Source organism: Gymnoscopelus microlampas (genome assembly GCF_963454915.1).
Source record: "Gymnoscopelus microlampas genome assembly, chromosome: 22".
Taxonomy (NCBI): Eukaryota; Metazoa; Chordata; class Actinopteri; order Myctophiformes; family Myctophidae; genus Gymnoscopelus; species Gymnoscopelus microlampas.
The window spans coordinates 37,130,159-37,152,834 of NC_139959.1; the positions used below are offsets into that span (position 1 = coordinate 37,130,159).

Here is a 22,676-nt window from a genome sequence, read left to right on the forward strand (position 1 = left end):
GAAAACGGAGGTCAGACAGATAATACCATTTCACGCAAATAGCTGAAAAATCCTGGGTTTAAGTGTTTTTCAAACTGCTCAAAATTGCGGACAATCTAAGGGCGGAGCTATTGCTATAGCGCCCCCTTTGGCCAATTGGAGTAAGATTGGTTTCAGTGATATTTGGAATGACCCTCAACCTTTCTGCAAAGTTTCAAATAAATGTGAGTCTGCATGTATGTGTTAGGGGCAGATGAATAATTTTCATAAAACTGCAATAGTTAAAATCTATCTCTATCTGCACGAAACTCTTTACACATGAACTTTGGACCTCTGCCGACAAAAAAATGCAGCGGATTTTCAATAAGTGAAAAAATGAAGAAGTTAGGAGCCAATTACTGTTTTTCATATAATTCAAAATGGTGGGAGATCTAAAGGTCAGAGGTCAAAAGTCAGAGGGTGAAAGTTGTTCAGCATGAGGAGACACATATGTATATCGAAGTTTCATGGCTGTAGGTCAAACAGGGCATGAGTTGTACCTGTTAAGTTGGCATTTTCAATTGAGTGCTATAGCGCCACCTTTGGACAAAAGATTGTGAGAATTATTTCTTGATCGTTTTTCATGACCATCTGTTTCGTAAAAAGTGACAGCACGGTTCAGCCAGAACTGCGAAAAGTGTCAGAAGAACTAAAATACTGCCAATAATAAAACAGGTCCAGAGCTGAGCTCTGGCCCCGTAATAAAACAGGTCCAGAGCTGAGCTCTGGCCCCGTAACTAGAAAAAGTGCTCCTCGGAGCATAGGTCAGGTAGGTAGGTTATTGTGGGCCAGCAATGTTCGGAATTCGCCAATCAGGATGGAATATAAAAAATCGGACGGAGCTATCTTGATCACTTGACTATAGAGATAATGTGTACTGATTTGCATGATGTTTGGACAAAATTTATAGGAGTAATATAAAAAAGAAAAATCGGCCTCATGGTGGCGCTATAATAGGGCAAAGTTTAAAGGGTGGCGTTTGTTCTTCAACGCAATGCGAATGTGCGTGCAAAGTTCCACCACAATTGGACGCTGCGTTCATGATTTGAGGCATTTAGTTCAAAATGGACCAATCCTGCAAACTTTGGAAGCCAACCTTAGCCAATCAGGATGGAATATGGAAAATCAGACAGATCCGTGTTGATCACATGACTTACTGTGTATACTGATTTGCGTGATGTTTGGATAAAATCTGTAGGAGTAATATAAAAAATCACACCTGTGTGAAGGTAGCGGCGCCTTTGATACATTTTGTCATCAATAAGTGTTTATAATGTGTTTATAGCCACGTGTCACGTGAAGCTTGACCAATCACTTTGTTGACGTGTCTGACCAATCAGAACGTTGACGCAAAAGCCAGGTATAGAGGGCTAATATCCGCTCTATACCTAAAGGTATAGAGCGGCTAGCGCCGCTAAAAATTGGGTTTTGCACAAATCGGCCTCCTGGTAGCGCTATAACAGGGCCATGTAAAAAAATTGGGGCAGAGGTTCTGAATTGGCATCCAGGGACGGACGGACGGACGGACGGACGGACGGACGGACGGACGGACGGACGGACGGATGGACGGACGGGGTGCAAAACATACTCTCTCGCCATGCCTTTCGGCCTGGCGGAGACAATAATATTCTCAATTAAATCTCCCTTTCTATTGATATGGGTGACATCACAGGCTTCAACACACAGAGATATTCATATTAAACAACATATAAAACTGAAAATTATAGCTATATTTTATTAGTTAGTCAGTTACTGCTCCTTGTACTGCACTACTGCACTGTAAACCCCCCTACCCCCCTTCAATTCTTTCAATAAAGCTTGTTTACTTGAACGAACATGGCTCCACCTCATTTATTTCCACCCTTCTAAGAAGAGTATATCTGAATGCTTAATTAAGCCTCTGAGGTCATTGGTGACAAGGCCCTAGCCTTGTCACCCAGACTAGTTACTACAAACTCAAGCTCTACAAGCTCACAATGCGTCGCGATGCGACGCATTGTGAGCTTGTAGATCGGCTATTTTCAAAAATTAGAAACTAAAGTTTTCACATAATTGTATTGTAATTGTGGAGTATAAGTATAATATTTGCCCCTGAGATATAATGGAGTAAAAGTACTGAAAATTGGAAACACTCCACTAAAGTAAAACTAACACAACATTTTACTTAAGTACAATACTTGAGTAAATGTTACTTTAACCACTGGTGAATGTGAAGCAGGGCGTGGCTGAAAATGGGCACTCGTGCTCAGCATATACCTGCCCTGGGTAAATAAAAGGTTAATAAATAAATAAATTAGATTACTATAGTGAGGACTTTTCCCATCCTGTGGCATTCATTAAAAGATAAAAAGTGGCATGTGTGTGTGTCTGTGCCAAAACAGGAAGACCAACTCAGCAGGTGTATCTTTCTTTTCTTTTTTTTATCTTCCCCCCTTTACACATTTTGCTGTGCCATCAAGACTGAATACTGAGCTTTCAGCACGACCAGATTGTCTCTAATGTCTCTTTTCAATTTTAAAGTAAAGTAACCCAGAACCTTCCATAAAGCTGAAACTTTCCATAACATGTGAAGTTCTGTGATGGTTGTTAGTTTAGGTTTCATTATAACCACGTCCACACAACTACTTCTGAAGCATTGTTGATTTTGACAGCAAATTTGTATTCAGTTGAATCAAATTCCATGTAGTTTTAGTCCTTAGTCATCTGAAATGTTTTAGTTTTTCTCTAGTTTTAGTTGATTAAATATCATAAGATTATAGTCGACTAAATCTACAGTTGATTTAGTCGACTAAAATGTATTTTGGCGGTGCCTTGATGGCGTCATAATGGCTGATGTGAGCTTGTAGATCAGTTATTTCCAAAATGTTTCTGTGGAACCGAGTCAAACTAAAATGTAATGCTTCAACTCAAATATGATTATTTGGGGGGGTCGGGTCCCCAGTTCAAATATGATTATTTTGGGAGGTCCCCAGTTCAAATATGATTATTTTGGGGGTCCCCAGTTCAAATACGATTTGGGGGGTCCCCAGTTCAAATACGATTATTTCGGCCTGAAGAGGTTGAGAACCACTGGTCTAGAGGCTATAGTATTAGTTTAACTGGCCACTATTCTTGAAAAAAGCGATGAGAATCCTGGAAATATCCGGTCCTTGTATAAATGCACACAGAGTGCAATGGCAGAAGCAGAACCACCATCACCTCTATTAGAGGTGCTGAGTCTCCAGCACTCTGCCTGACCTTGACAGAACATACACTGTATCCATGTACCGTATGCGGTAGGCTTGTGTGTGTGTGTGTGTGTGTGTGTGTGTGTGTGTGTGTGTGTGTGTGTGTGTGTGTGTGTGTGTGTGTGTGTGTGTGCGTGTGCGTGTGCGTGTGCGTGTGCGTGTGCGTGTGCGTGTGCGTGTGTGACTGTGTGTGTGTGTGTGTGTGTGTGTGTGTGTGTGTGTGTGTGTGTGTGTGTGTGTGTGTGTGTAAAGTGAAGTGCCTGGAGAGTCGGTGAGTGTGGGTGATGTCATCATCAGCCCCCTGGGGGTCTGGTTACCATGGTTTATATGAGTGGGAGACAGAGAGAGAGAGAGAGAGGGGGGAGTACATGGTGGTACACGCAATGTGTGTGTGTTTGTGTGTGTGGGGCAAACACACTATGGGGCAGAACATGTACATCCTTACAGACCAATGAGATTTACATTTCGTAGGGCGGCAGACGTCATGCACTGAAAATAGCAGATCTACAAGCTCGCAACATGCCGTGTGTCCGACTCATTGTGAGCTTGTAGAACGGCTATTTTTATAATTTATTTTATTATTTGTAAAACAATTTATACATTTGAAAACGTGTGAAATGGGACATTCTGCATAATGAGTACTTTCTACTTTAAGTGCATTTTGATACCAATACTTTTGTGCTTTTATTCAAGACAATTTTGAATTAATAGAGTATTTCTACATGGTGGTATTGATTGCCTACTTTTACTCAAGTAAAAAAATTATAGTACTTCTTCCACAACTGGTCCTTGTCTAGTCCAGTCCATGGTTTTCCAACTACCTGGAAGTTAATTGCCATTGAACCACAGGGAGCCGCTCATGCCATCTACTCTTACTCATAGAACCAGGTCTGGGGGGGCTGTGGTGAGACCAACTAGGTTGGACTGGAATTTCGTTTGCCAGAGACATTGCAGAGACTTTTGAAAAGTAAAAAAATAAAAAAAAGAGCTGGAATGTGAAAATAATAATAATAATAATAATAATAATATTGAAATGTGATTGAACATGTTATGTTTATGCTTATTGTATTGTAAATGTTGAAGTCAATTGCAGGGCTTAGAGTGAGGACAGTACAGGATTAGTTTAGGATGGATGTTTGAGATATTGATTTTGAAGTGATTGTTCTAGCTAAGAGTAAAATATGTGTGTGTGTTTGATTGTCTGGTACAGGCTCAGATAGGAGCAGACCTTCAAACCCAGAGGCAGAATAATCCTCAAGGTCTGTTGAATCAATGGTCTTCTGCAGTCTACCCATTGATTCTAGAAAGGGGGAGATGTGGTGTGATTGTGTTATGCGAGAAAAGGACTACAGAGTCGACATGCAATGACGTCACGAGGTGCGACCGAGCGCGAGCGACACAGCTGTAGGAATCAGAGAGAGACATGTGAAAGAGTTTAATAAAAGTTGACCACGTTATTAAGTACAGGCGGACTCACGCGTAAGTTTATTCAATAACACGACAGCCATGCCATCACCTGGCATCCTAGACTAGACCTAATCAAAGGAATCATCAGCCGGGTGCAATTAATTAACTTTCTGGACTGCGTCATCTAGTATGGGAACAAACGCGAATGAAACTAAAAGCCTGGAGGCTGGAGCTCGAGCTTATTTTTAACTCTCTGAGCTCGAGGCTAGTGTGGGAGTGACGACATTGGCACAAACTCATCATAAGAATTGAATGCGTAAATGCTCTATGCAGTGCAGTGGCTTTCAACCCTTTTCATATCAAGGCCCATTGTTTATTCGGCATTTGAGCCACGGACCTAACCTGACCCTGCCAGATGGGGGCGGTATTGAGTAACCAGGTTCCTCAAGACAGCTACAATGTGTGGAGCAAGCTTCTTGGATCTGGGAGCGTCAGGTTACCACGGACCACCACTTGTATGAGATTTAGCCTCTCAGACCCAAAACTTGGAATATTTAGTTGTCGTTGGATATTATTTTGCCCATAATTCCATGCTGTACTGATGTTGGTACCAATAGGAGAGACAACAGGCAAACGTTGATCAAAATAACAATTATTTAATGAAGTAATGTAGATGTTTAACAATAATTTAACTAAAATGAGCGTAAAATGAAACCAAATGGACCCGTAAGGGTCCATTTGGTTTCATTTTACGCTCTCAAGAGTTAAAGATCTATAAGGGTCCATTTGGTTGCCAACTCTTCCATGATTTAGCTGGGGGACCACCTGGAATCCCCTCAAGGACCACTGGTGGTCCACGGACCGCTGGTTGAGAACCACTGCATATATCTCAAGACAATCAAGACAATGAGGAAGTTCCAATGTCTGGAACTACAGCGCATAGCAATGCAAAGCGTGACAGAACTCTCTCTCTCTCTCTATGGGTCTGTTTCCAACTACCTGGACGTTAATTGGTATCCTAATCAAGGGAATCAGGTGGATGCAATTAACTTTCTGGTAATTAAACCCAGTGTAGCCGCCTGCATGTGTCCTTAACTGATTGGATACAGTGTAACAGCCTTTATGTACAGTGTAGCCTACAGCATAATGAGGTACTGTCTCCACATCACCTGAAGATGGCGCTCCACCATCTCATATAAGCAGCGTTTCAGACGGCGTGTGTGCATGCAGCGGTGTATGTGTGAGTGTGTGCGTGCCTGTGCGTGTGCGTCGTCGAGCACGCGCAGTAGTGTGTTAGTGAACCAGGCCGAGGGGAGAAAAGAGAAGAAAGAAAGAAAGAAGCTGACTGTCTGCCGCCTCCCGTCGATGCAGTGCTTTGCTCCCCTCTCCCTCCCTCTCTCTCTCTATCTATCTCTCTTTCTCTTTGTACGGACCGCTTCGCCTCCTCCTCCTCCTCCTCCTCCTCCCTGCGGATGCCCTCCTCAGCCTCGCTCCGCTCCAGTCCGGCCAGCAGCATCTCCTCCTCCTCCTATAACGGTCTCTCCTCCATGCATCCATTCCTCCACTAATAACTCCTCTAATAGGGATCTCTACTATAATAAGAGAACACAGGATTGACCCACGGGGGGGAAACACCACCACACCGGACCGGACCGGACCGGACCGCTGTGACAGGACAGGACACAGGACAGGACCACATAGTCCGGTGTGACAGGACAAGGAGGAGAGGAGAGGAGAGGACCACCACACAGGGGAACCACTACTAGGACAGGAGGAGAGGAGAGGAGAGGAGAGGACCACTCGGGAGGTGTGTTACTGTGTGAGGCTCACATTGCGGATTGACTGTAAAAGGTGACACAAGGAGGATAATAAGGGAGGAGAGTCGCTTTGCATTGCCCAGGAATCTATTTTCGGTAAGTGTTGCAATTGCAAAAAAGTAAATTATCTTGCTTTCGCTCCCATTGATGTGATTATCCATAAAAAAAATGTATTTATTATTATAACTATTATTTTTTTGGGATAATTAGGCATGTGTGTGTGAAATTGTGTGATAGTCACTATATTATCACACACTATATTTTATTGTCATTTTTTGTAACACACATTACATACACTAAATGACAATGGAAATATTATTAAAAAAGTAAAGCAGGGTGACATTATCCTTTAAAAAAATCAGCGAATATAACAGCCTATTGTGTTGATATTTTAGGCACAGCCTGCATTCCATGGCATGGAAAATGTGCAGGAAACCCAAAAAATGTGGTTTGGAACTTTGTATTTAATGCTTGGAGGATGTTTATTGTGGCCATGTGTCAGTCAGACTTACACAATGATGCCGGTTTGGACGATATTCAGTATACCGGTAGAGTGTGTGTGTGTGTGTGTGTGTGTGTGTGTGCGTGTGTGTTTGACTATCATATGAAACCTTTCTGTGTGAATTGAGCCTGCACGCCTGCAGCATCTCTCCCCCTGTAGACGGCATCTCTCTGAGGTAGCGGTGGAATAGAAGTACTCACATGTTTTTTACTTAAGTTAAAGTATCTATACTGCAATATAGAAATACTCTGTTACGAGTAAAATGTCATGTATTAAAAATGTACTTGAGTAAAAGTATTGGCATCAAAATATAGGATAAAGTATACCAGAAGTAAAAGTACTCATTGTGCAGAATGTCCCATTTCACAAGTTCAAAATGTATAAAATCTTTTGAAAATAGCCGATCTACAAGCTCACAATGCGTCGCATCGCGACGCATTGTGAGCTTGTAGATCGGCTATTTTCAAATAGTGATAATAATAATCTAAATCTGTAAAGTAACTAGTAACTAAAGCTGTCAAATAATTGTAGTGGAGTAAAAAGTACAATATTTGCCTCTGAGATGTGTAGTGGAGAAATACTGAAGAAAGAAAAAAATACCTCAAAATTGTACAGTACAGTACTTGAGTAAATGTACTTAGTTACTATTACACCGCTGCTCTGAGGGAGGATGAATGTAGCTCCAGTTGACTGCTGACCCAAATTCTCAACAGAACCGACTGACTGCGCGTAAAAAAGTGCAGTAAAAGGAGGGTAAGGTAGACTGTCTAAAACCAGTAGCTTCTCAGATGTTTATTTATTTATTTTAAGATTTATTTTTGGGCTTTTATGCCTTAAGGGATAGGACAGTAGGCTGAGAAAGATGTGGAGTGACATGCAGCAAAGGCCGTCGGGACCGGGACTCGAACCCCCGACACGGTGTCAGGCTATACATTGACCGCTACGCCAGCGGTCCAGACCTGGTTCTCAGATGTTTTTAATTTCAAGGACCCTCATAACTCTTGAGCGTGTGCACAGAATGGAACCAAAATGCACCCTCAATGGGTCCATTTTGGTTACATCTGTACTGTACACTCTCAGAGTTACAGACCTTATAAGGCATTGGTTCTCAAAGTGGGGTCCGGGGACCCCAAGGGGTCCTTGACAGGGTTCCAGGGGGTCCCCCAGTAAAATGTGTTTAATATAGTGTCAAAATCAGTTCGACCACTTTAACCTTGTATACATCGGCTATTTAGCACGTGTTGTGGGCTTGTAGATCGGCTATTTTCATGAAATCTTGAAACATTTTAACTGTACACAAATCTTGTATGAGGGTCCCTGGCACAAAATATTTTCAGATGGGGGTCCGCGGCTAAATACATACTAATTTGGGGGTCCTTGACATGAAAAGGTTTGAGAATCCCTGTTGTAAGGGCCCATTTGGAACCCTGAGGGTCCCTAAACCAGTAGGTTCTTGTCTAAACCAGTAGGTCCTTGTGTAAACCAGGACCTACCAGTAGGTCCTTGTCTAAACCAGTAGGTCCTTGTCTAAACCAGGGGTTCTCAACCTTTTCAGGCCGCGACCCCCAAAATAATGATATTATTTCCCGCGACCCCCCGCGTGCACGCGCGCGGTCCCGTTCGCGCGCGCGAAGGTTATCTAATTATAATAGGTTATTTGATAATTGTTTATTATCAAAACATTTTTGCAAAAAGTGGGTAAATTGAGTAAATTAACTGATAAAACATGAATTAATGATAACATAAAAAAATATTTTGTTAAAAAAAAAAAAAAAAAAAAAAATTTTTTTTTTTTTCTTTTTTCAAATTCACCAAAATATCTGGCGACCCCCCCAAATTATTTGGCGACCCCTCTGGGGGTCGCGACCCCCAGGTTGAGAACCACTGGTCTAAACCAGTATGTCCTTGTCTAAACCAGTAGGTCCTTGTCTAAACCAGTAGGTCCTTGTCTAAACCAGTAGGTCCTTGTCTAAACCAGTAGGTCCTTGTCTAAACCAGTAGGTCCTTGTCTAAACCAGTATGTCCTTGTCTAAACCAGTAGGTCCTTGTCTAAACCAGTAGGTCCTTGTCTAAACCAGTAGGTCCTTGTCTAAACCAGTAGGTCCTTGTCTAAACCAGTAGGTCCTTGTCTAAACCAGTAGGACCTTGTCTAAACCAGTAGGTCCTTGTCTAAACCAGGTCCTTGTCTAAACCAGTAGGTCCTTGTCTAAACCAGTAGGTCCTTGTCTAAACCAGTAGGTCCTTGTCTAAACCAGTAGGTCCTTGTCTAAACCAGTAGGTCCTTGTCTAAACCAGTAGGTCCTTGTCTAAACCAGTATGTCCTTGTCTAAACCAGTATGTCCTTGTCTAAACCAGTAGGTCCTTGTCTAAACCAGTAGGTCCTTGTCTAAACCAGTAGGTCCTTGTCTAAACCAAGTAGGTCTTTGTCTAAACCAGTAGGTCCTTGTCTAAACCAAGTAGGTCTTTGTCTAAACCAGTAGGTCCTTGTCTAAACCAGTAGGTCCTTGTCTAAACCAGTAGGTCCTTGTCTAAACCAGTAGGTCCTTGTCTAAACCAGTAGGTCCTTGTCTAAACCAAGTAGGTCTTTGTCTAAACCAGTAGGTCCTTGTCTAAACCAGTAGGTCCTTGTCTAAACCAAGTAGGTCTTTGTCTAAACCAAGTAGGTCTTTGTCTAAAGCTCACACAATATTTTTTATATATTTTATACATTTGAAAACCTGTGAAATTGGACATTCTACATGTTGAGTACTTTATACTTTTGGTACTTTAAGTACATTTTGATACCAAATACTTTTGTACTTTTACTCAAGTAAATTTTTAATTCCGGATGTTTACCTGTAACAGGGCATTTCTACATTGCAGTATTGATACTTTTACTTAAGTAAAACATGTGAGTACTTTTTCCACCACTGTTGGTTTGGCATTGGAACTCACACAGCAAGCAGCTGTCAGATGGGTCTTTGTGTCGTATAATGGGAAGGATCTCTATAAGGAAGAAACAAGAGGTGTATCGGTGCTGCTGTGAGTCTCAAATGACTTCACACGCACGCACGCACGCACGCACGCACGCACGCACGCACGCACGCACGCACGCACGCACGCACGCACGCACGCACGCACGCGCGCGCTGGGTTTGATCGATGGCTTTGTTTTTGTGTTGTTAAAAAACAAAAAAATGCAGTCATTTGTGTGAGGTGGGGATGTGCAGACAAGCTTGTCAAAGAGCGAGCTGTATCCACTAAATGATGAGAGAGAGAGAGAGAGAGAGAGCGAGAGAGACAGAGAGAAAGAGAGAGAGAGAGAGACTTGACACTTGCTTTGCCAATCTGAACGTTTGTTTTCTCATGCCAATAAAGCTCCATGAGAGAGAGAGAGAGAGAGAGAGAGAGAGAGAGAGAGAGAGAGAGAGATTCTATATCGCATTGGTTCTCAAAGTGGGGTCCGGGGACCCCCAGGGGTCCTTGAGGGAGTTCCATGTTAGGAGCCAAATTGACACTTATGGGTCTGTAACTCTGAGAGTGTACAAATGGAACCAAATGGACCCTAACGGGTCCATTTGGTTCCATTTGTACACTCTCAGAGTTATATTAACATTGGTTTTACAATATAAATTGGGGTCCCAGAGATAGAAATGCCATTAAATGGGGTCCGTAGCCTCTAATGCATGTCAAACTGGGGGTCCTTGAAATGGTTGAAAATCACTGCTAGAGCTGTACAAATCTTCTCTTATGGGGCATATCTTTTCAAATGGGGGTCCGCGGGCTAAATAACTGTCAATTTGGGGGTCCTTGCCATGAAAAAGTTTGAGAACCACTGCTATATCGTATATGTATATTCTTATACATCTGTTGAGACTGTATACCCATTCAATGCAGTATATATCCTAGTCCTACAACACTATGTCAGTGTCATGTATGGTGGACATGTGATGTAGTAAAGGGGGGAGGGCAGGTGTCTGGGTATAGGCAGAGCCTTCTATTGGAGAGTTACGTCAATGATGGAGGGCAGAAAACAGCGGCGGTCACGTGGTTCATGTAAACCGGAAATAGTGACAAATGCTCATCCAGTGCGTTCCGTAAACTTCCGGTTCAGGGCTTTGTCACGATTCGCCTCACTGTAGAAGACCTGGCCTGATGAAGTGAACCGAGGTGACACAACTGTGGCTCTGGGTATAGGCAAGGAGGTTGATTCTCGTCTGATGTGACTGGTGGATGGTCATTGCAGGTGGAAGATTTTGTGTGGTGTGTGTGTGTGTGTGTGTGTGTGTGTGTGTGTGTGTGTGTGTGTGTGTGTGTGTGTGTGTGTGTGTGTGTGTGTGTGTGTGTGTGTGTGTGTGTGTGTGTGTGTGTGTGTGTGTGTGTGTTGGGATGTGGGTGTGGGTGTGTAAACGGGGGGAGGGGAGGGGGGGGGGTATAGATCATGACAATCTGCTTAATATGCAAGTTTCCCATTAGACTGATCTTAGATAGTTTAGGTGTGATAGATATAGGGAGTAGGATATGCACCCAAACCTCATTCATGTATTAATTAGTATCAAGTGAGAGTATGTTGACTAATGTCACTTTAGTGTCTTGAAAATACTCTTGCCCTTGAGTCCCACGTCCTATAGTATGCTTTCAAGAGCTTTACTTAGCAGTTGAAGTTACTGTACTGTTGAAAGATTAACCATTACACTTGGACAACTGGACATGAGTTGCCTCTGTACTTGGTCCACTCTTTGTCTGTACTTGTTTTTTTACGCCAAAAAATAGCCGGTTTACAAGCTCACACGTTGTGGTGCGTTGTGAGATCTGCCATGTTCCCACAGATTAGGGATACTTTGGCTCAAGTGGTTAACTATTGACTATTAACAAAGACCTTTCTTTATCACCACCTAACACACTCTCTCTCTCCCTCTCTCTTTCTCTCTCATAAGCCATATCACGCCTGTCTTAATGTTCCTGAAGTTTAGCTTCTCTGTTTTTATGTCTTAGAGAACGTCTCCAGTGGTCCTGAAAAGCCTCGTCCTTCATCGCGGACACAGATTAACCCGTTCAATCCGGGAACGCATGTTCATGTCATTTTATATTTCTTTGGCTCTTCAAAAATAGCAGATATACATGCTGATATCTACTATGAGCTTGCAGATCTGCTATTTTTGAAAAATCTTGAAAATGTGTGCAAATCTTTGAATATATGTAATATATATTTGTCAAATGTCTCAACAAATAATTTTTCTGAAAAAGTATTGTTGCTATAATATCAGTGGTGCTCAAACTTTTTCATGTCAAGGAAAAAAAATGTTGTTCCAGGGGCCCCCAGAATCAAAGATTTGAGTTAAAAATTGTCAAAGCTTTTTCCAAAATAGCAGATCTACAAGCTCGTAGCGTGACTCTCGGTGCCGCGCTACGAGCTTGTCGATCTGCCATTTTTTGAATAGCCCAAAGAAAATCTAAAAAATGACACAGATGCGTTCCCGGTCTTAATGGGTTAAGCTAATTCACGCGGCAGCGCGCGGGGGCATTAATGCCCTAATCGCCATGCTGCAGTGGCACATAACAGACTCCTTGCACTATACAGGAGCAAGAGAAAGGGAGGAGGAGGAAGGGAAAGCTAGCCGCCGCCGCCGGTGCCTATTGATCGGACTAAGGGACTCGCTGGCAGTCGTCCACAGGAAGGAGTTGCTGACGACGGGCCAAAGAGCCTCCGAGCTGAGCTGGGCCAGCCAGCCAGCCCGCCAGCCAGCCAGGCAGGCAGGCAGGCAGGCAGCTCCCCTTTTATAATTGGTAGTGAATGAAAGTGATGAAAACCCGAGACAGCCTCTAGAGCAGATTGAAATAGTGTTTTGCAAATTATGCTTAACGTTTGTTTTATTATTCGCCAGAATTGGACAGATGGGCTTTTTTTTGGCCGGACTTCAGTGACTTTGAAATACTTTGAAACGTTGTTTTTTGCTCGTGTTTTTTCTATATGAGGCAAACCGGTGACCAAAACCGGGGAAACGGACATTTTCTTTTCTCGAGTCCTAATTTGAGGTCTGACAAAGTCCTAAGACATGATTTTTTCATAATTCAGTTAATAAAACATCAACTGATGCACAAACGCAACAGACACTCTCCTCCTGGCGACCCGACCGAGGCTGATCATCTGTCCAAGTGGCATGCTACTGCCCCAACTGTCTCTTGGGGGTAGTTAAGAGACAGTGCTAATTTCGGGGGTTAGGGGCTAGCCTGGTGCTAGCCAGACCGACAACATGGATCCACTCACACATGGCACTTAGTGAGTGAATCCCTGCAGGTTTCACCGCAGCTTTTGGTTCTTCCTCACGGAAACTGTAACATAAGGCCATCTTAAGTCTTATTTTACCCCCATCCTCCTATCTGAGGAAATCCTGACAAAAGTTCACCCCAGGACAACCCACTCCACCTCTAGTATTAGATTATGATGATACTATTTCATGCAATGCGAGAGTGCATACTCACTGCCCTCCACACACCCTCCATATCTAGCATTGAGTTCTGTCATGTTGTTGCGTGTGCGTAGGTGGTGCACCACTTTCCCCTCCTATAGCTGCACCTTGGGGTGGCTCCCACGGTGTCATTTTGCTCGCTATACCAATTCCAGGTGCCTGACACAAGTAGCCCTGCCAGTCTCATCCTTCTCTCTCTCTCTCTCACCTTGTATTTGACCTTTGGGAGGGCTCCATAGAGGTCCACGTTTCTGATGTGGTCCGCCCATGTACAGTAACACCTAGTGACATTCACAGCATTCATGTGTAGATGTCATCTAGGGCGTTGGTTCTCAAAGTGGGGTCCGGGGACCCCAAGGGGTCCTTGAGGGAGTTCCAGGGGGTACCCAGCTAAACAATGGATAGTTAGGAAATAAATGGACCCTTATGGGTCTGTAACTCTGAGAGTGTACAAATGGAACCAAATGGACCCTAACGGGTCCATTTGGTTCCATTTGTACACTCTCAGAGTTAAATTAACATTGATTTTACAGTATAAATTGGGGTCCCAGAGATAGAAATGCCATTAAATGGGAGTCCGTAGCCCTAATGCATGTCAAACTGGGGGTCCTTGAAATTAAAATAGTTGAGAATCAGTGCTAGAGCTGTAAATATCTTCTCTTATGGGGGTCCCTGGCATATCTTTTCAAATGGGGGTCCGCGGGCTAATACGTGTCAATTTGGGGGTCCTTGACATGAAAAAGTTTGAGAACCACTGATCTAGGGCATGGATACTACTTAAACATTTCTAGATTTCTATATCAAAGTACTGTATACTAGATGCTATGCTCATGCACCTTATGACTAACCTCACTGAACCGGCTGGATATGTGTAAATATGTAGATACCTTTTGTTTTTGATTCTTTCTGTTCCCCCTTTGCTCCCCCTCCACCCAACTTGCTTTTTATTCTCTTTCTGATAAAAAAAACAAAAAACTAAAACAAACAAAACACAAAACATGGAGCTTGCACAAAAACTAATTTCACCCACTGCTTTTACACCTGTAAACCTGAGATTTTTGTGATAATGAAGATGATACTGATTCTGAAAAGTAACACATAATCTCATTAGTTTCAAGATTCAAGATTGCTTTATTTGTCATTTGTTTTCCATCTGCAAGCAGTGTTAGAAAAACAAAAACAAATTTATGTTTCTCCTAGTTAAAGACAGCAGAAATTCATAAAATAATAAAAGAAATGGTGCATAAAAATACTCTATTGAATTGATCTGAATAAATAAATCCTAAAAACTAGAGGAGTTCATGTCATAAAAACAAGCAAAAATAAAAAACAGTATCAAAACTGAATGAATTTCATTCCATCGAGTTCATCTCATCTATTTTAATGCATAGGAATGCATACCTCCCAAAGTTAAAACTAACTGCAAGTATTACATTATAAAACAGACATTAACCACTTTAGCCCTATTTTATACATAGGCTATTTGAAAATAGCCGGTTGTGAGCTTGTAGATCTGCTATTTTCAAACATTATAGTACATTTACTTGTGGTACTTTTAAGTGCATTTTGATACCAATACATTTGTACTTTTACTCAAGTAAATTTTGAATTCCGGACTTTTACTTGTAACAGAGTACTTCTACATTGCAGTATTGATACTTTTACTTAAGTAAAACATTTGGTTACTTTTCCACCACTGACTAACCGTTAACATGTGTAATGTCTGCCATCTTCCAGGGACCCCCTCTCTGGATGGACCCTTGAATCATTCAGACCCCTCATGAGAGCATAAACATTTTTACACTCATGGTTTTTGCTGTGTATAAAACATTTAGCAAATATGAGACCATTACACCTAAGTATGCCCTATAGGAGAGGAGGGGTTAGATGTTAGTCAATATGTGATTAAATATGTACGGCGAGATACATGACTCAATTTGATATCCCTTAGTTCTCCAGACATTCCTGTAAACAAGTAAAACCACATTGGTGAACAAGTGAAACCACCTCACTCCTATGACAGATGTTATTTATTGTGTCCTTAACCCATTTAGACCGGGAGCGAATCTGTGTCATTTTTAGATATCTTTGGCTATTCAAAAATAGCAGATAGATATACAAGTATGAGCTTGTAGATCTGCTGTTTTTGAAAAATCATGAAAATTTGTGCAAATCTTTGAATATATATATATTTTTAAGTGAACATTTGTAACTCAAATCTTTGCTTCTGCGGGGGGGTGAGGGGGGGAACAAAATATTTTGAGATGGGGGTCCACGGCCAAACACATATCATTTTGGTGGTCCTTGACATGAAAAAGTTTGAGAACCACTGATTATAGCGACATACCTTTTTTCAAAACACTGTTAGGATTTAGAAGACATTTGTAGAATCCCTCAGAAGCAAAGATTTGAGTTAAAATGTTCACTTTAAAAAACATATATATTCAAAGATTTGCACACATTTTCACGATCCTTTTTCAAAAAATAGCAGATCTACAAGCTCATAGCGTGGCACTCGGTGCCGCGCTATGAGCTTGTATTCTGCTATTTTTGAATAGCCAATGAAATCTTTAAAATGACACAGAAGCGTTCCCGTTCTGAATGGATTAAGAACCCCCCCTAGAGAAGTTGTTAAAAAGCAGAATATGAAAGAGCCTGTTCAGTCCCAGGGGCAACATTCAGATGCTGTGTAAATGGATACAGCCAGCCAACCAATATATAAAACCATGCCCACCTAATCAGCCACACTAATATTGAGAGAGAGAGATGCAAGAGGATATTGAAGCAAGCATAGAGGTGTGTGTGTGTGTGTGTGTGTGTGTGTGTGTGTGTGTGTGTGTGTGTGTGTGTGTGTGTGTGTGTGTGTGTGTGTGTGTGTGTGTGTGTGTGTGTGTGTGTGTGTGTGTGTGTGTGTGTGTGTGTGTGTACCATATTTATGTTTATTGCAATACACATAAATTGTATGGAACATTGCTCTTTACAGTCACAATCACAGAGCCGCTGTAAAGAAGCATTAGGCAAACATTCATCACGATGCGAGAAAGCGCTCCCCGTGAACACACTTTGATTTTGACACATCTTAACACATTCAATGCGGGAATGCATCTCTCTGTCATTTTTAGATTTCTTTGGCTATTCAAAAATAGCAGATATACAAGCTCATAGCGCGGCACAGAGTGCCGCGCTATGAGCTTGTATATCTGCTATTGTTGGAAACGTGAAAATGTGTGCAAATCTTTGAAAAAATATATTTTTTAAAGCGAACATGTGTAACTGTCAAATGTCTCAACAAATGTCTTCATGTTTCTGAAAAAACTATTGTTACTATGTAAGTGGTGCTCAAACTTTTTCATGTCAAGGACCACCCAAAATTATATGTTTTTGGCCGCCGACCCCCATCAAAATATGTTGTTCCAGGGACTCCCCAGAAGCAAAGATTTGAGTTTAAAAAGTTGTTTCAAAAATATATATATTTGTCTGGGCCGCTGTCCAGGCACCTAGGCTCAGTGCAGCCTGACGGCGTGTCGTGGGTTCGAGTCCCGATCCCGACAGCCTTTGCTGCATGTCACTCCCCATCTCTCTCTATTTCCATAAAAGCCAAAAAATAATATATATATATATATATGTGTATGTATTCAAAGATTTGCACAAATGTTCAAGATTATAAAAAAAAAAGCAGATCTACAAGCTCGTATTGCGGCACCGAGTGCCGTGCTATGAGCTTGTAGATCTGCTATTTTTGAATAGCCAAAGTATAAAATAAAGGGTTAACGTTGCCATACTATCTTCTCTATACATGCATTCTCCATTGGTCACTATAGGAGCCGCCGTTTGAACGGGCTTTCAGCGCAAAGTGTCTGACATTTGATCTATAAACGTCAATGCCATCGATTGGCATGTTCAAGCTTTCGTCTGCGTGGCAGTTAATTGACAGCCTCGGCACGCCCATCAATCAGCGCGGTCGATGCCCGGGTCAGTGATTAGATGCTTTATGAGCTTCGTTAATGACATAAAAGACACTGAAGTGCGGACGCTAATGGTCAGTTTCTACGGTTAAACTCCATTACAATGTAAAGTGCTACAAGATTACATACATGTTATGGACTATTAAACGTCTCTCCCCCTTAAGGGTGTTACGCATGCATGGCATTATCTAGCTATCTATCTCACAGGGATAGTGCTGGTGTACCTGTGTGTGTGTGTGTGTGTGTGTGTGTGTGTGTGTGCGTGCTTGTGTTACTGTATACTTGTGAGGACAGTAATAAAAACGATTTGAGTTTTTACAGTTATAAATAATAATAATGGCGTTGGGGTAAGGTTTAGGATTAGACATTTAGAGGTTAGGTTTAAAGGGCTGGGAGGTCTGACTGTTTAATAGCCTACTTTAATACCGAAAATGGGAGCTTGTAGATCGGCTTATTTATAGTAAAACAAACGTGTGTGTGTGTGTGTGTGTGTGTGTGTGTGTGCGTGTGCGTGTGCGTGCGCGTGTGTAGTTATGATTCGGAAGTGTTCTCTAATATTACAGCTAACACCCCTGATATTGTTGGTATCAACGTGGATGGTAGAAACATGTTGATTCTGGAGGTATGCTTTAAAAAAACGAAAAATACAGCCTAGATTAAGCCTTTCTAACCAAAATGCTATGCAAAATGATATGAACAGCCGGAACAGACTATTTCACAGCGAGGCTACCAATTTAAACTTGTAGTTTTTATAATTGACAATCCACAAGCAGATTGTGAGGGGTCTTGAGATGGATGGTCTCCCTAAAGGCCAGTCCACACCAATGCAACTACTTGCAACCATTATCCCCAAAGGAGTTGCATTGGTGCGGTATGGGTAACGATTTATAACATTTATTTTTATATTACTCTTATAAATTGTGTCCAAACATAACTCAAATTGGTACACATTATCTCTATAGTCAAGTGATCAAGACGGATCTGTCCGATGTTTCATATTCCATCCTGATTGGTGAATTCCGAACATTGCTGGCCCACAATATCCTACCTAACCTGGCGGAGACCTGTGCTCCGAGGAGCACTTTTTCTAGTTTTTTATTTTTTACCCATTAAGCAGTGGCGTGCACAGACATTTTGAGGGGCAGGTGCTCAAGTAAATTATACTTTTTTTTGTTTACTTGGTCTGCTCTTTTTTCCCTCTACACCTATACCTCTTTGCCAAAAATAGCCGATCTACAAGCCCACAACGCCTCGCAGAGCTTGTAAATCTGCTATTTTTGGCTAAAGTTCTCCTCAGAAAAGGGATGCTAGGTTTCGAGGGGTTATGGTAAAAAGAAAAATCATATCACACAAAGATTTGGCGTACCCCCTGTAGTAACTCTGAGGACCCCCTGTTGAAGACCCCTACTGTAAACTGAAAAAAACCCCCACATTTTTTCCCCTTTTTTTCAAAAGGGCACTTCTGGTCAAGAGGGCAAAGGGCAGGTGCTCTAGCACCACCTAGAGTCTATCTGTGCACGTCCCTGCCATTAAGTGAACAATGTTCTATTCAGTTCAATCGTATTATAGTGCCAAATCACACTAAGTTGTCTCAACACACTTTACATGTAGATCAGAGACCCGACATTGTCTCACCCTGAGCAGGCAATTTTTTGACAGTGGAAATGAAAAACTCCCCTTAACTGGAATAAATGTCAGGCAGACCCAGGCTCTAGGGTGGACGGCCATCTGGAAAGAGAGAGAGAAAGGAGAGAGACAGTGAGAAGGAGAGATAGACAGAGAGATACAAGCAAAAGCAACAATAGCCAGCGAAACTATCATAACAATAATACAAGTGTTAGCAACAGCATCAGTAAGAGCTACGATGAGAACGATAACACTGATAGGGGTCTGTAATCACAGCCCATGGAAACTGTGCAAACTGTTACTCTTGCCATCTGTGTGGAAGCAACAATGTGGTTGATGATCAGAACTCAGAAGCACAACTGACTGACTCCGTATCTGATTACATTAAAGGGATAGTTCAACCAAAACAAATCTTTACTTCTATTGATTAGTCACCCCATGGAGACTTGAATTCGTGGATATGTTAAGCCAATAATTTGATGACCAGCGGACCGGTATAGGCAGCGGTTCCGGTAGGAGCCACAAAGGAGACTCTTTGTGTCTCCTACCGGAACCGCCGCCGGTCATCAAATTATTGGCTTTAGGAATGTCTCCATGGGGTGACTAATCGATAGAAAAAAGCTCATTTCGGGGGTGAACTATCCCTTTAACACTGTTCATGCCCTTTATATTGTGGACATCAATAACCAATTGAAGTGTGCGTGTGCGTGTGCGTGTGCGTGTGCGTGTGCGTGTGCGTGTGTGTGTGTGTGTGCGTGTGTGTGTGTGCGTGTGTGTGTGTGTGTGTGTGTGTGTGTGTGTGTGTGTGTGTGTGTGTGTGTGTGTGTGTGTGTGTGTGTGTGTGTGTGTGTGTGTGTGTGTGTGTGTGTGTGTGTGTACACACTATACAGTAGTAGAACATCTGCGTGTGCATAACATGAATGCACAAAAGTGACCTACAGACCTGTCACTCTTCTGATAGGTTTGTGACTGGCCAACCAGCTCCTTCTGCCTTGGTTCCGCCTCCTTCTGGTTGTGTAGTTGTTGTTTTTTTTTGGGGGGGGGCTATTATTGATAGCACACAGTAGAGACACCTGGGCTGGTCATAATAGGTGAACATTCTGTGAAAATGGGTGAACTTTAATTAGGTGTATGGGAAAACGGAGGGGGGCCAAGTGCAGACCTTTGGGGTACCCCTGGTCAACAAGTACAGTATAGTGTTTGTGGTTAAGGTTCCAGGAACATTCATAAACAATAATACACGTCTCCTTGTCTTCAGATAGCAATAGGACACTTTGGTAGAGGTTTGAGTCGTGCAGTTGTCATGGCGACAAATAACGCTCCATTACGCAATTGATTAATCATCCATAAATAGCGTCTCATTAACTTACAGTACAAATGTACAACGAAACAGCTCTTAAAGTCACTCTTTCAGAACAGAAACTAATGCAACCAAAGCTGATTCTGACAATATATAACATCACAAGAAGACCCAGTACGGAGTTTGTGTTTATAAAAAAAAAGATTAATTTCATAAGCCCATTATCTCCCTTGTCCACGCAGGCATTTCATTTTGGCAGAACGATAGAAGTTTGGTCTCCCACCCTTGAGACCGGGGTAGGACATACACAAACTTATGCATTGCAGCTTTAATTTGAACAAAATAAATGAACATTATAATAATTTGATGAATTAGCTTGAGACATGATACCTATTTTCCCCCTTTTTGGTCCATTCTTTATTTAAATAAAAAGGTCTCTTTCACACTCAGCGAACCACTTATACCCTACTTAATTGACTGGAGTCCCCCAGTGTTCCATACTTGATCAAAGATACTGGTTGGCGCCTGATGGAGGGGAAAGGAACTGGTTGGAATAACGTGTTCCTTCCACGTGCTTCGTCCTACCGGGGAAACCCCCCCCCTGTCAGGTGATAAGTAGTGGCTTGCTAGCTCCTCATGCATTGAAGGAAGCATGAGCTCATCAGTTCGGGGCTCTCCCCAGGCTGGCAGAGGGAGAGTAGCGCCCAGGATTACAGCTTAGGCAATTGGCACTGGGTGAAAACAAATTATTAAAAAAATCGTGGGATAAAAACTATATATATATAAAAAGATACCGGTTGGCTATTTTTGCTGCATGTTTGCCCCATGTGATTAAATGAACACTCCAGATATAGCTGAGCATAGCTATATTTAAACCGGAATTTGACAAATAAAGCGTACATAACCAGTAGCACAGCACGGTGTCTCTAAGCTGTTTCATATCACTCGGGCGAGGAACTATATTTCGAGGCATATCTTATTATGAACTGCTCGCAGATGTCACATATATTCTATGATCTCTACAAGAGGAGATAAGAAGAGCGCTGCTGGCCATAGAATATTAATAATAACAATTGCGTTTGACTGAGAAGGATAGAAATGTCTGGTTGTGGGTTCTTCTCCTTATATTTCAATGAAAGTGTCAAACTAAAATTAGTTATTTCTTCCTTAATAATATTTGAGAGAAAAAGAATCCCTTTGGCACCTCAGACAGAGTACAGTACAAGTACTCTTCCTGGATTTTAACTCATTCACTGCCAGAGTTTTTTTTCTGGCAGTGGTGCAGTCAGTGCCAGCGTTTTTACAAACCTTGCAAAGGAGCCACAGAATATTTCGCTCCAGGAAGATCGACACACCGAGTGTCACAAAAGACGGAGGAGTGTCTCTGCTTCCATCGTGGAAAAAAAAAACTTGTCACCGCGACCCTCCGTTCTTTAGTTATTGGCTGTTGAATACATAGCCTGTTCTCGCCAAAACACAGAAAAAAACAAGAAAGCAGAGAAAAAATTATTTTTCGAAATCCTCTAACATTAGATTGGACGGGCTGGGTTTGTTGTGATCACATTATTTCCGGGTATACGCTTCTCTGGAAATCATAGGATCACTCATAGGTTGGCGAACAGCGCCATCCAGTGTAAACACTGAAAACACGGTTTGGACGTGTTACACATCTTTGGTGCGGTATTATGGATCCCACTTCAGTTCTTGGCAAACCCCGCTGTGATTGGCCAGTAGCCGCTGTGATTGGCCAGTAGTCGCTGTGATTGGCAGTTCTCGTTTTTGCAACTATGCCTAAACCTAACCCTAACCCTAATCCTAACCTCAGTAAGACTATGCCTAAACCTAACCTTAACTCTAATCCTAACCTCAGTAAGACTATGCCTAAACCTAACCTTAACTCTAATCCTAACCTCAGTAAGACTATGCCTAAACCTAACCTTAACTCTAATCCTAACCTCAGTAAGACTATGCCTAAACCTAACCTTAACTCTAATCCTAACCTCAGTAAGACTATGCCTAAACCTAACCTTAACTCTAATCCTAACCTCAGTAAGACTATGCCTAAACCTAACCTTAACTCTAATCCTAACCTCAGTAAGACTATGCCTAAACCTAACCTTAACTCTAATCCTAACCTCAGTAAGACTATGCCTAAACCTAACCTTAACTCTAATCCTAACCTCAGTAAGACTATGCCTAAACCTAACCTTAACTCTAATCCTAACCTCAGTAAGACTATGCCTAAACCTAACCTTAACTCTAATCCTAACCTCAGTAAAACTATGCCTAAACCTAACCTTAACCCTAACCCTAACCTCAGTAAAACTATGCCTGCCAGGGAGCCAATCAGACAGGTAAGGCAGGTC

General features: G+C 42.1%; 1 protein-coding gene across 1 annotated transcript in view; it reads left to right on the forward strand.

Annotated features, from left to right (window-relative positions):
• Nucleotides 1-6,534: 6,534 nt before the first annotated feature.
• ctnnd2a (catenin (cadherin-associated protein), delta 2a) overlaps nucleotides 6,535-22,676 on the forward strand; it is a gene marked incomplete at its 3' end in the record, with an annotated part of 597,119 nt that continues 580,977 nt past the window's right edge. The window contains exon 1 of the mRNA XM_084048187.1: nucleotides 6,535-6,565. The remainder of the gene's footprint in view (nucleotides 6,566-22,676) is intronic.